General features: G+C 47.1%; 1 protein-coding gene across 2 annotated transcripts in view; it reads right to left on the reverse strand.

The window, feature by feature from the left end:
- Positions 1 to 5,217, reverse strand: part of Cdc42 (cell division cycle 42) — a 36,128-nt gene extending 30,911 nt beyond the window's left edge. Inside the window, exon 1 of one of the 2 annotated variants that reach the window (XM_021159845.2) lies at positions 5,109 to 5,205. The gene's annotated coding sequence lies outside the window, so the exon portion shown is untranslated. Of the gene's footprint in view, positions 1 to 5,108 lie in introns of both variants that reach the window. The other variant, XM_021159846.2, reaches the window with a different exon arrangement.
- Positions 5,218 to 13,078: the final 7,861 nt, after the last annotated feature.

The following is a 13,078-nucleotide window of genomic DNA, read 5'->3' on the forward strand; positions in this document are numbered from 1 at the left end:
ACCAGGCTGGCCTCGAACTCAGAAATCCACCTGCCTCTGCCTCCCGAGTGCTGGGATTAAAGGCGTGCGCCACCACGCCGGGCGTTGGGAATTTTTTTAGGATTCACGAGATTAGTCTGTAGGAGGGAAGGTCATAAAAAACATTCACCTGTGAAATAAACACAGCTTCTGAAGGTCAGGGGTAGGGCCTAGGAGACAGTGACAGTGAGAGCAGCGCCTACACAGCTCTGCCTGCAGGTAAGTAGTCTTGAAAACGTCATATACATTCACTGATACAATCTTCCACACTGTGAGGCAGCTGTTGTTACTAGCCTCATTTTTTGTTTCTATTTTTATTTGAGACAGGTCTCATGTAGCTCAGACTGCCATCTAACTCCTATGGCCAAGACTTACAATGACCTTAAACTCATTTCCCTGCCTCCTCCTCCTTCTCAGTGCTGGGATTATAGTTGTGAGTTACCTGTCAGGCTTGCTAGCCTCATTTTTCAAAGGATAAACTGAAGTCACAAGGCATGACCTAAAATTGCACATGGCTAATAAATGACAGATCAAGGATTTCAACTCAGGCAGTCTGGCTCCAGAATCTATGCTTCTAACCACTCTAAGCAGCAGCAACAGCTCAAGAATACACATCAGCAGAATTTAAGCAACAAATGGAAACAAAGAACCTCAAGAAAATAATGTGTAAGAAGTAGAAAGTGTTAGAGAAAAGAAAAACAGTGAGCAACACAGCCAAGTCATTAAGTTCTCTTTCTATGTCAGTGTACCCACACTGCAGCATTAACGACTAATTCTAGGTATTAAGTTGTAGAAGAAAATGATCATGCTGGACAGATGGTTCCTCTGTTAAGATTACCTGTTACTCTTGCAGAAGACCCAGGTTAGCTCCTGGCATGAACAGCCAGCAGTGATTCTAGTGCCAGGAAATCCCACCACATTTTCTGACCTTTGTGGGCACCAGGCACACACACACAGTACACATACATACGCACATGCAAACAAAATACTCATTCACACAAAATAAATCTAGACACATACTAATTCTAAGCTGGGCCTGGTAGCTCAGGTCTGTAACCCTAGCTACTGAAAGAAAGTGAGATAAAAGTAAGGAAAGTTCAAGGCTAACCTTGGTAACTTAGGAGACTCTAATTTTAAAAATTGAAAACTGAGCCGGGCGTGGTGGCGCACGCCTTTAATCCCAGCACTCGGGAGGCAGAGGCAGGCGGATTTCTGAGTTCGAGGCCAGCCTGGTCTACAAAGTGAGTGCCAGGACAGCCAAGGCTACACAGAGAAACCCTGTCTCGAAAAACCAAAAAAAAAAAAAAATTGAAAACTGATTTTTTTTTTTTTTAAGGCATGGTCTCATGTAATTCAGACTAGCCTAGAACTGCATGTCACCAAGGTTGGCCTTAAACTTCTTCCAGATTCTTCTGTAAGATTATAGAGATGTGCTGCCTTGACCAGCTTCTTAATTCTTCTCAAAACTGCAAGGAAGAACACCATGTAGGTGTCCTTCATTAGGAATAAACAGTCTGAGATCCACGTCCCAGGGTAACTAGTGAAGAGGAACTCTTAACACCCTAAACTAACACCAGCAGTGGCAGACAAAGTGGAATAGCACTAACAAAAAAACGCTTCAGTAAAAATACTTTGGATAGAAGAGATGAGCAACTAAAAGTAGAAACTCACAAGGGGCAAAACATCACATGACCAGGAAACTTGACACAGCAGGGGGTGAAGAAAGGGACAGAAATAAGCTACTATTTGCAAACACATAAATACAGGAAAATGAGGAAACAGGTTAAATCTGGATTTGTTTTAGAAGAATAAAAGAATAATGTCCAGATGACTTTCTAGTTGATGGCAAATTTTCCAGATAGTGTAGCTGTAGAAAACCCTGTACTAAACAGATGGATAAGGTCAAGCAAGAAGAGCTTAGCAAGTTTCAGTGAGCCCAGATTTGGATACGGTTGACTAGGCATATAAGTAAACAAATCTGAGGAAACAAACAGGAAAGCCTATAGGATGTGCAGTAAATGAATAACCCTCAGACATTATTACCAAATTTACTCATTCAACAAATATTTATTAAAGCCCACCATATGTATGGCAGTATCCTACCTAGGTGCCAGGGATACAGAATAACCATACCAAGTCAAAGCCCTGACTTCCCACAACTTACTTATGTTTGATCAGGGGAAACTGGCAGCAAACATTCTGCAAAGACTGAAAAGGCAGTATCAGAGAAATAAAGAATAGCCCTTTTACATTGAGGAATATAGAGAGCTGTTTATGGGAGAAAAATACACTCAATATGAATTGTTCCCTTTCATAAGAGATCTTGTAATTAAATGCCCCTTATCCTCTTTTAAAAAAAAAACTAAAACTAAAATGGAAGAACCACTTAAGTTATAGCCCTATGAATCAGTTTGACTGTGCACTCAAGCCCCATCAATGCTCCTCCAAAAAGTACATTAGACCAAAAAAAAATTTTTTTTTCGCAGTATACGTATCATAAAAGTAACTAGAAATGTGGGGCAGCATTAGACTCAGTGGGTCACAAAAAAGAACAAGAGTTGGGAGATGGACTCACTGAGGGGAGAGCTAAGGGACAGAGGAGAGAGATAGGGTGGTCAAAATATAAAATGCTTTACATACATGTATGAAAATCTGAAATAAAATAGTCTATAAAATATTTCAAGTACAAAAATATTCCTAAGAAAACAAATCTTTTTGCAAAGATTTGTAAACTTTGTAAACTTTAGACTTGATGGGTTTACAAGGATCACTGGAGCAGGGAGTGTGTTTACTAAGCACAGGTATTGTCTCAATATGAAAACATCTTGAATTTAAATAAGAGTTTAACAGAATATAAGGCACTTTGGGGTCTTGAACAAATTGTTTAAAAACAAACTCCTTGTAAATACTCAGTTGCCAATCTCTTATGTCAAATTCAAACTAACTGTGTTTTTAATTTTTATTATTATCGTGTGCATTTATGTGTACACATACACACTGGCAAGAGTGTGAAGATCAGAAGACAGCTTTTGTTTTTGTTTCTTCAAGACAGGCTGTGTAGACGAGTCTGGCCTCAAACTCAGAGTTTGCCTCTGCCTCCCCAGGGCTGGGATTAAAGGCTAGGACCACTAAGGCCCAATGGAGAACAACTTTGGAGGGGATTCACTCCTTCCACTTTGGGTTCTGGGGGACCCAACTAAGGCAGTCAGGCCTGTTGAACAAGTGTTGTTATCCACTATACCATCTCACCAACCCAAACTAGTTAATTAAAAAGAAAAAAAAATGGTGCACATATAAACCTTTTAAATATAGGCTAAAAAAACCCACAATAGTAGGTGAGTACTCCAATTTTATATTCCTATATGTCACATTAAGGCTAACAAATGTATTTTGGAAGATTCAAGCTCCACAACTACCAACTACAGAAAGCCAATTTGAATCCACCACCCCAGTATTTTACAAACACCATTTTCTATACAAATGAGCAATAATGGGAAAAGTCTTGTTCAAACAAGAGCCACCCTTACAGGGATGCACAACACACTGGATATCATTTGCTTTGCAGTGTTAATGTTCTTCAACACTAGTGTGTACTACAATCAAAGGCCACACCATTCTAGTGATCTAAAAATATTACTCAAGTTTTTAGGGTTAGAAATTAAAATCAAGGTTGGTAATTCAAGTAGCTCATGCCTGTAATCCCAGCTCTTGAGAGGCAGAGACTAGGAGGTCCCTCTATGTTCAAGGTTAACTGGGGCTACATATGGAGACCCTGTCTCAAGATTAAAAAAAAAATCCAAAAGCCCTTTTAATGGTAAAACTAAAACATGCAACTTTGAAGTTGCAATCCTAACAAAGACAAATCAGGGGTATGACTAAATTCTCTTTTCAGCTCATCCTTCAAACCATGCACTGAAGTTGGGTTCTTTACATCAGGTAAGTCACAATTAGTGTGGCAAAGAATTGCTCCTGCAATTCACCCGAGTATATAGTCAAGGGGTCCTTTAAAGTTCATACCTACACAAGTGACTGCAGACAGTGTATATATTCCCTGACCAAAATAACTTAAACCTAAGATTTTGAACCTTCCGTATTTTAGGTGCATCTCAGGCAGCCTGAAGACAGGCAAAAGGATTTCAACAACAACAAAAAAAAAAATTGCCACTTTACTCTGAACCAATGTGGAATGACCCACAAAGGCCGCAAGATGCTGTCTTAATTTGGATAGCCCTGACTTGTAGGAGTTAAAACTCTCACCCCTTATGCTGCGATGACGTAATCTTCCACACTGAATTTCTCCCGGAGTTAAAGGGGTGGAAAGAGGAATTTACAAAATAGTAATAATAACCGACAAAGAAAATTTCCTGCTAGGAACGAGGAACTGAGTAAGTGGCCAGGCGGGGTTTCGGGAGGTGCTTAGGCAGGTCCCGGATGGCAAAGAGGCCGGCCCCGGCAGGAGAGCCCCGGGAGCCGCGGGGCAGGAGAGGACACGGCGCGGGGCTGGAGACCGCCGAGGGGCGCAGGCGCAGAGCCGCCCGGTCCGTCACCTCGGCCCCGGCCCGGCCCGGCCCTGCGGCCGCAGTTCCGCTCCCCTCCCCCGCCAGCCGCAACGCGTCTGTGGCGGGGCCGGGGAAGCAGGAAGTCGAGGCCCACAACGGAGAGACAGCCCCCGGCCTCCGACCCCGGTCCGGACCGGGCGTCTCCCACCCCGCGCCCCCGGGCCTCCGGAGCCCGCGGGCAGCCGGAGGGGGAGGGGAGCGGGTGGGATGGGTGTGCCCGGTCCTCTCGCCGCCGCCGCCGCTGACAGCTCGGCCGGGCTGTGCCCTCGGCCGCCGCCATCCCCGGCCGCGCAGCGCCGCCATTCCGGCCCCAAGCCTCGCCGCGACCCCTCCTCGCTCCCTTCAGAACCCGGGCCGGCGGGCGCACGCGACCCCGGCAAGCCCTCCCTCGCGGCCCGCCGCCCGCAAGCACCGGGATGCCCCCGCCCGCGAGCCTCCTCGAGAACCGAGGGAGGACGGGGGTACACGCGAAGGGGACCGGGCGACGCAGAAGACGCTCCCGCAGGGAGGCTACTCGGGCCCCGCACTCACCTCAGCTTCTCCGCCGGGGCGTTGGCAGCACTGCGCGGGGCCTCCTCGGCAGCCGGACAGGGGCACGCGCCTGACGTCAGCACGCAGGGGACGCATGGTTGGGTGCCCGCGGAAGTGGGAGGGACAAAGAGAGAGAAGGGGCTGAGGGCGGCTCGGACTCCGCCCCTTGTCGCGCACGCGCGCGGGCTGCGTTCCTTGCATGCTCAGGTTTGCTCTCTGCGCCTTTTAACGGTGATTTTTATCCGTAATAAAACTATGAACAGCGATGTGCACGGTGTTGTAACTAAAGTTTATTTTGAGTCTTGCAACTTCGTGAAGAAAAGTGTTGTAAATATGTTTTACTTTTATATTTTTGTTTATTTTATTGAGACAAGGTGCCATTATGTAGCCCTTGCTATCCTAGAATGGCTATGTAGATCAGGCTGTCCCAGAACACAGCAATCCTACTGCCTCTGCTTCCGGAGTTCTGATATTTCAAGAAATGTACCACCATGCCTGAGCTGTCTCTCTCTTTTGTTGTTGTTGTTGTTGTTTGTTTGTTTTTTGACAAGAGTTTCTTTCTCTGGGTAGCCCTAGCTGTATTGGAACTTGCTGTGGAGCCCAGGCTAGCCTGGAACTCAGAGAATCCCTTGCCTCTGCTTCCTGGGTGCTGGGATTAAAGATGTGCATCACCATACTCAGGCTACTGTTTTTGGTGTTTTAATGACTTGAAACGTGATCTCGTTTAGCACAGCCTGGATTTGAACGCTTAACTAGGTACCAGAGGTTGATCTTGAACTGCTAAGCCTCTACCTCCGGAAGTGCTAAGCTTGTAGGCATGCCCCTCCATAGCCTGCCTCTTTGCTTCTCTGAGAGAGGAAGTGACTTGCTGTGCACAGCTTTATCTGTCTGTTTTTGGAGTGGGAGTTGAGTATCACCCTCGGTTTTGTTTAGAACTAAAGACTTTCGCCCCTCAAAAAGTCCTGCATTTACTGTCCCTGAGTGTTCTCCCCCGGCCCCTTTGGTTGTTTCTGACCTATCAAATCCTTCTCTTCCCTGTCATCTCGGCGCCTGTTGAATAGCTGCCTTCTCTGGCCGTGTACTAGCTGCTGGAGAATAGAGAGCTTAGCCTACTGTCAGATGCTCCCCAACATTAGAGGAAACCTTATCTCAGTAATGTTCACTTGCGGGCTGGAGATGTAGCCCAGTCGGTAGAGAGCTTGCCAAGAATGCACGAAGCCCCACATTAGTGCCTCAGTACCACATTCATAATCCAAGCTCTGGGATGGACAGCTGTAATCCCAGCACTTGGGAGGTGGAAGCAGAAAAATCTATGGTGACCCTTGGTTGCATAGAAGATTCAGAGTGTCCTAGGATACAAAACATCCATTCTCAAAAAACAGGAGGGTGTGTCGTTGAGGAGGCAGAACTCTGAGACCTCAGATGTGTGCTCCTGCATCCAGCTTTATGTGGGCCCTAGGGATTGGAACTCAAGTCCTCACACCTGCACAGCAATCACTTTGCCCTCTAAGCCACCTCCCAGCCTGCAATCTACTTCTTTCAAAGCTATACTGTAAACATCGTTCTGTATCGAACGAAGCCCCACTTATAGCAAGGCTGCATTCTACCCTGTGGGCATTTCCCTATGTGGGCAATCTCACCCTGTAGGGATCGAAGTTTTCTAGCCTTTCTCCGATGCCAGGGAGGACCCAGGGCCCACCAGATACTTGGCAAGTGCTCTACCACTCAGCCACACCCTCCACTCAGACGACCATAAATGGCAACTTGTGATTACAAAACAAACAAACAACCAAAAAACTCATCAATTTCTTCGGCTTGAGAGAGAGTACAGTTTTCTCTGTTCCCAAAGCAGGTTGGCTGTGTCCTTTCTTTTATCCTGCCTCGCAGTCCCATGAATGTCCCAGACAATGTCTGGCCTTTCCACCAGCTGCTCTATCTTGATGGGATGTCACCCAAGTGTTTGGCTTTTCCTCATCTATTCTGAGGACAAGGACTAACTTTGTCTCTTGGGCTGATTTTTTGTCAGAAAGTACCCTTGACCTTGACCTTTCCACCACCCCAAGTTGGAGTGGGGTTACTCCTTGACCCTAATCCCTTGCTGCCAGCCCAGATGCCAGTCTCTCCTGCCTCCTTCCCACACCCCAGTCCTCCTAGCTCCAGCTCCGTTAAATGAACAGGATGGCAGGCGGCAGGTGTCTTAGGTAGGATTTCTATCGCTATGATGAAACCCCATGACCAAAAGCAACTTGGAGAGGAAAGGGTTTATTCGGTGTATGCTTCCACGTTGTAGCCCATCATTGAAGGAAGACAGAACGGGAACTCAAATGGCAAGAATCTGGAGGCAGGAGCTGATGCAATGGCCATGGAGGGATGCTGCTCACTGCCTTGCTCCCCCTAGCTTGCTCATCCTGCTTTCCTATAGAACCCAGGACCACCAGCCCAGAGATGGCTCACTCTCAATGGGCTCCCCTGACAATTACTAACTGAGAGAATGCCCTATAGACTTGCCTGCAGGTTGGTCTTATGAAGGCATTCTTTTCAATTGAGGCTCCCTCCTCTCTGATGACTCTAGTTTGTGTCAAGTTGACATAAAACTGGTTATCATAGGGTGCCCAATTCTACCTCACCTGTAGTTCTGGTTCAAGCATCTACTTCTTGTCTCTCATAGTCTCTCATTGCCATTTCTCTTGAAGCAGCCTCAACTCCGACTTTTTAAAAAATTATTTTATTTTATTTTATGTGCATTGTGTTTTGCCTGCATGTATGTCTGTGTGAGTGTGTCGGATCTTGGGGTTACAGACAGTTGTGAGCTGCTATGTGGGTGCTGGGAATTGAACCCTGGTCCTCTGCAAGTCAGTGCTCCTAACCACTGAGCCACCACTTCAGCGCCCTCGATCCCAGCTTTAATGCGGCACTAGAGATGAACCTGAAGCCATTCCTACCTGTAGGGATAGGTGTGTGTAACCCAGGTTTGATCAATCACTGCAATGCTGAATCAGCAGCAGGCATGGGACCCAGTGAGACTCTGTCCTAGAACCTGGTGAGAAGTGTCCAGTTAAACGAATGGAGGTGCTGAGGGCAGGTATTACTCCTGTCAGCCAGCCTCTTAACTCCTGAGAATGGGATCCACACAAAGCCATATGCAAAAGCAAGACCCAGGAGCTTTGTGCTGTCCGCTGGGTGCGGGCTTTATTCAGTATTCAGTCTCATTAGCCAACAAATACCCTCCCCTGCCTGGACCAGGCTGCATGGGTTTCTATCAACAAACATGACTTTTTTTTGTTTTTTTTTTTTGTTGTTGTTGTTGTTGTTTTGTTTTTCGAGACAGGGTTTCTCTGTGTAGCCCTGGCTGTCCTGGAACTCACTCTGTAGACCAGGCTGGCCTCGAACTCAGAAATCCGCCTGCCTCTGCCTCCCGAGTGCTGGGATTAAAGGCGTGCGCCACCACGCCCGGCTTGACTATTTTTTATTCCCCTGTTTGTTTGGGTTTTTTCCCAAACCCTCCCTTGGTGCTGAGCTTATTTCTCAGAGCGCTGTAGCCAAGACTTAAAGAGGAAAAAAAAAAAAAAAAAGGTACTGTATTGTGTGTGTGGTGTGTCCACTGAGCCATCTCACCAACTCCAAACACCAGGATCTTGGATAAAATTGCCCTGCCTCCTTGTCTGCCCCTATGCAGTGCCACACCTATGCAGTACCACACTCTACTGCCTCTCTACATAACTCCCAGGTCTCCATCTCATCCAGGTCCTGATACCACGCCCATCTCCAGATTCCCAGCCACAGGGAAGCTCCTCTCTCTTTATTAGGTTTTCCCAGGTTTTGACAGGGTGGTGCTGTGCTGCTCTGACTTACTTCACACTCATGCCACTCAGGGTGGCCACAGAATCCTGAGCCTCCTGCCTCCCCTCCACAAGGGCTAGAATCTCAGATCTCCTTGCCCACCGCAGACTTGGAGCACAGCCTGTGTGCTTCCCCTCCTCCTGTCTGGAGATCCACTCCTCTTTTCACTATGGTTCAACTCCTCTCCTCCGACACACCATCATCTTTGCTACAGCTCTGAAACTTCCCAGTCACTCCTGTGATACTTTGTATTTAAATATGGGGATGGCCTGAGAGATAGCTCAGTTAAGAGAACTAACTGGTTGTTCTTCCAAAGGACCTGCCCTATATTTGATTCTCAGTACCCACATGGAAGTTCACAACTACCCGGAGCTCCAGTTCCAGGGGATCCAAAGCCCTCTTCTGACCAGGTCCTCAGGTACCAGGCACACACATACATAGTCATACATGGGAGCAAAACTCATACTCATAAGAAAAGAAAATAAATAGCTATCTTTTCATTTAAAGAATATCATAGGGCCTGCAAGATGGCTCAGTGGGTAAAGCACCTGCTGCACAAACCTGAGGACCTGAGTTCAAATCCCAGAACCTGAAGAAAGGTGGATGGCGAGAACAGACCCCCATGAGTTCTCCTCCACAGGTATGTTTTAGCGTGCCTGTGCAGGAGCACACCCTCAATAAATGAAATGTTTTAATGTTTAAAGCTCAAGGTCAGCCTGAGCTGCACAAGAACTTGTCTCAAAAGGAAATGATTCGACATGTGTGGTGAAGGTTATAGCTAAAAGGGGGGTCCTTTGCCTCGAGTACAGAGTTGACCTCACAACACACACACACACAGATACACACACACTAACATTGCACAATGACTCGTGAATGAACAGAGTGGCACTCTTTCCACAAAGCCAACTCCCCCTACCCCTGCCAAAAGTGATCCTTGCCCCTTTCAAAGCCCCAGAGCACTATGGGTGCCCTTGGGTAAGCCCCGGCATTCCCTCACAGGTCTGTCCAGGCTGGGTCTGTCTCCTGTGGGATCCCAGCGGCAAACTGATGCCTTGAACATGAACCATGGAATGAGCAGGAGGAGCCTTGAAACTTCGAATGTACCCTACTTGTCCCCAGTGCCTTTGAAGAAAGGAAAGCAGGAAGATCCAGGCCCTGCATACAGGAGACTGCCCTGTGGTCTGTGTTCCTGGGATTTACCTGAGTGAAGTCTCATTGAACACTTTCCCATGATTCATGAGAAAAGTACAAGAAGAAACAACATAGCCGGGCTGGAGAGATGGCTCAGTGGTTAAGAGCACTGACTTCGCTTCCAGAGGTCCTGAGTTCAATTCCCAGCAACCACATGGTGGCTCACAACCATCTGTAATGGGATCTGCTGCCCTCTTCTGCTGTGTCTGAAGACAGCTACAGTGTACTCATATACATTAAATAAGTAAATAAATCTGAAAGAGAGAGAGAGAACATAGCCATTGTCATAAAATCCCAGCTCCTGGTATCATCCGAGGGGCTCCCATCTGGACGGGAATGGGAGATGCTCAAGGCTTGAGGATCAGGGCATGGACATTTGCTTCATGATCATCCATAATTTTTGCATATCTGTTTTATAAGTTGGTTTTTCTCACAAATAATGTTTTATAGATTTTATTTCATGAAGATTATATTAGAATAAAATAAAATATCTTTTAGCCAAACACAGTGGCAGATACCTCTAATCCTACACATGGGAGGCAGAGGCAGGGGGATTTCCACAAGTGCTAGGCCAGCCTGCGCTGGCCTTTTTAAATAGGTGAGGATGGTTTGGCGGTGGTGGTGTACATCTGTAATTCCAGCACTCGGGAGGCAGAGGCAGGCAGGTCTCAGTGTGAGGCCAGCCTGGTTTACAGAGTGAACTCCAGGATAGTCAAAGCTACAGAGAAAGCCTCTCTCAAAAACCCAAAAAAGAGAAAGAAAGAAAGAAAACAAAAACAAATAGGATGATAAGCATAGATTGCACCCCATCAAAGAAACTTCTCTTTGCAACAGATGGAGACCACTACAGAAAACTTTAACCAGTCAAAACTCAGAGCTGTGCAGTCCCAATGGATACACCTACAAAATACTCTCACACCTAAGACTCAGGGAACATTGTGGAAGAGGGGGCAGAAAGAGTGTATGGGCCAGAGAATTGGAGACTTTGCTGTGAGATAACATCAGAAGCTATGCTTGTAAGGCCTCACCAACATGGCCACCACGCCACACCGAAGGGGGAAAACCCATGAGGAGAGAGCCCTACAGAAAGAAGTAGAGGTGACTGAGTCAAACAGGCCCAAACAGAGCTGGTCCTTCCTAGGGAAGAGCACACCAAATGGTTGTCCAGTAACAAGTGGCCAGCCCAAAAAACAGATATACAAATGACATTATATGGACCCAACAGGTTATATTTAGGAAGGTGTACCCCAAATAATATATGCATGTAGTAACATGAAAAAATGGGGGTGGGGGGAGAGAAAAAGCCATAAAATTGAAGGAGATCAAGGAGGACACCATGGGAAGGTTTGGAGGGAGGAAGGGAAGGGAGAAATGTTATAATTAAATTACAATCTCAAAAATTACAACTGAGCAGTAGTGGCTCACGCCTTTAATCGCAGCACTTGGGAGGCAGAGGCAGNCNNATTTCTGAGTNCNAGGCCAGCCTGNTCTANANAGTGAGTTCCAGGACAGCCAAGGCGACACAGAGAAACCTTGTCTCGAGAAAAAAAAAAAAAAAAAAAAAAAAAAAAGGGGGTTATAATTTCATACTGCTTGTGGACGTTGTACATCGTGGTGCGGAGCCTAGTGCGCACCACGATGTACAACGTCCACAAGCAGCAGAGAAACCTTGTCTCGAGAAAAAAAAAAAAAAAAAAAAAAAAAAAAGCGGGTCCGATGTCATTGCCTATTTGAACTTCTAGCACTTGGGAGATAGAGACAGGAGGATCAGGAGTTCCAGGTCATCCTTGGCTACATATTCATACAGCAAGCTTGCAACCAGTCTAAGGCTGGACCTTAGAAAGAAAATCATGCTGTGGGGGTGGGGGTGGGGGTGGCACACATCTTTAAACCCAGTTCTCGGGAGGCAGGAGCAGGTGGATCTCTGAGTTCGAGGCCAGCCTGGTCTACAAAGTGAGTTCCAGGACATCCAGGGCTACATAAAGAAACCCTGTCTCAAAGCCATAGCAGAGATGTGGCTCCCTCGGTACAGTGTTAACCTGGCATGCACAAAGCCCTGGGTTTGATCCCTAACACCATGTAAAGTTGGAAGTGGAGATACTCTGTCTTAGCGCTTGGGAGGTAGTGGAGTGTCGGAAGACCAGAATTTCAAGGTTATCCATGACTACCCAGCTCAGGCCTTGCTGGGAGCCCCACCCTGCTGCTGGACTCCAGATGCCCTCCAGGAATGCCTGTCCAGTCTATGTGGCTATGCAGCACCTGCAACCGTAGCCTGCTCCATGGCCCAGGCATCCATGAACCGTGCCACCCCTCCTGCTATCCTCCCCAGTCTGTGCCCACAACATGGGCTTGTCCAGGGACCTGGACCTTTGCTGGAGTCAAAGAAACAAGGACTCACTCAACCTGTTCTCTGGCTGACTTTCCTTTGACTGGCCCAGGCTTGCCCACTTCATCTCCAGACAAAGCTAGGTGACTGAAGACAAAGACATGGTGGGCAAGGGAAAGTGAAGAAGAAGAAGGGAAAAAAAAAAGCTAAGCATCTCTGCCCTTGACCAGTAGGATTCAATGAGACCCCCCCCCCCACACACACACATAAGGGTGAAGCCCTAAGAGGAAAGCAATCTGAGAACTGCTCTTGTGAGCAGTTAATTGTCTCTGTTCACCTCGATACCTTATCTGGACCACACGCTTGCTCACTGAACTCCAGCAAGCTGTGGTCTTTGCTGTTTTCGTCTCGCACAGATGTTTATCGCGCCTGCCTCTTCTGTCACTCAGCTGGCTCATCCCCCTATCAGTCTTGGTAGGAACCTTGCCTCTTTAAGGACATCCATTCCTTTTTTCCCCCCAGACAGGGTTTCTCTGTATAGCCCTGGCTGTCCTGGAACTCACTTTGTAGACCAGGCTGGCCTCGAACTCAGAAATCCACCTGCCTCTGCCTC

The sequence above is a fragment of the Mus caroli genome, chromosome 4, assembly GCF_900094665.2.
Source record: "Mus caroli chromosome 4, CAROLI_EIJ_v1.1, whole genome shotgun sequence".
Classification (NCBI taxonomy): Eukaryota; Metazoa; Chordata; class Mammalia; order Rodentia; family Muridae; genus Mus; species Mus caroli.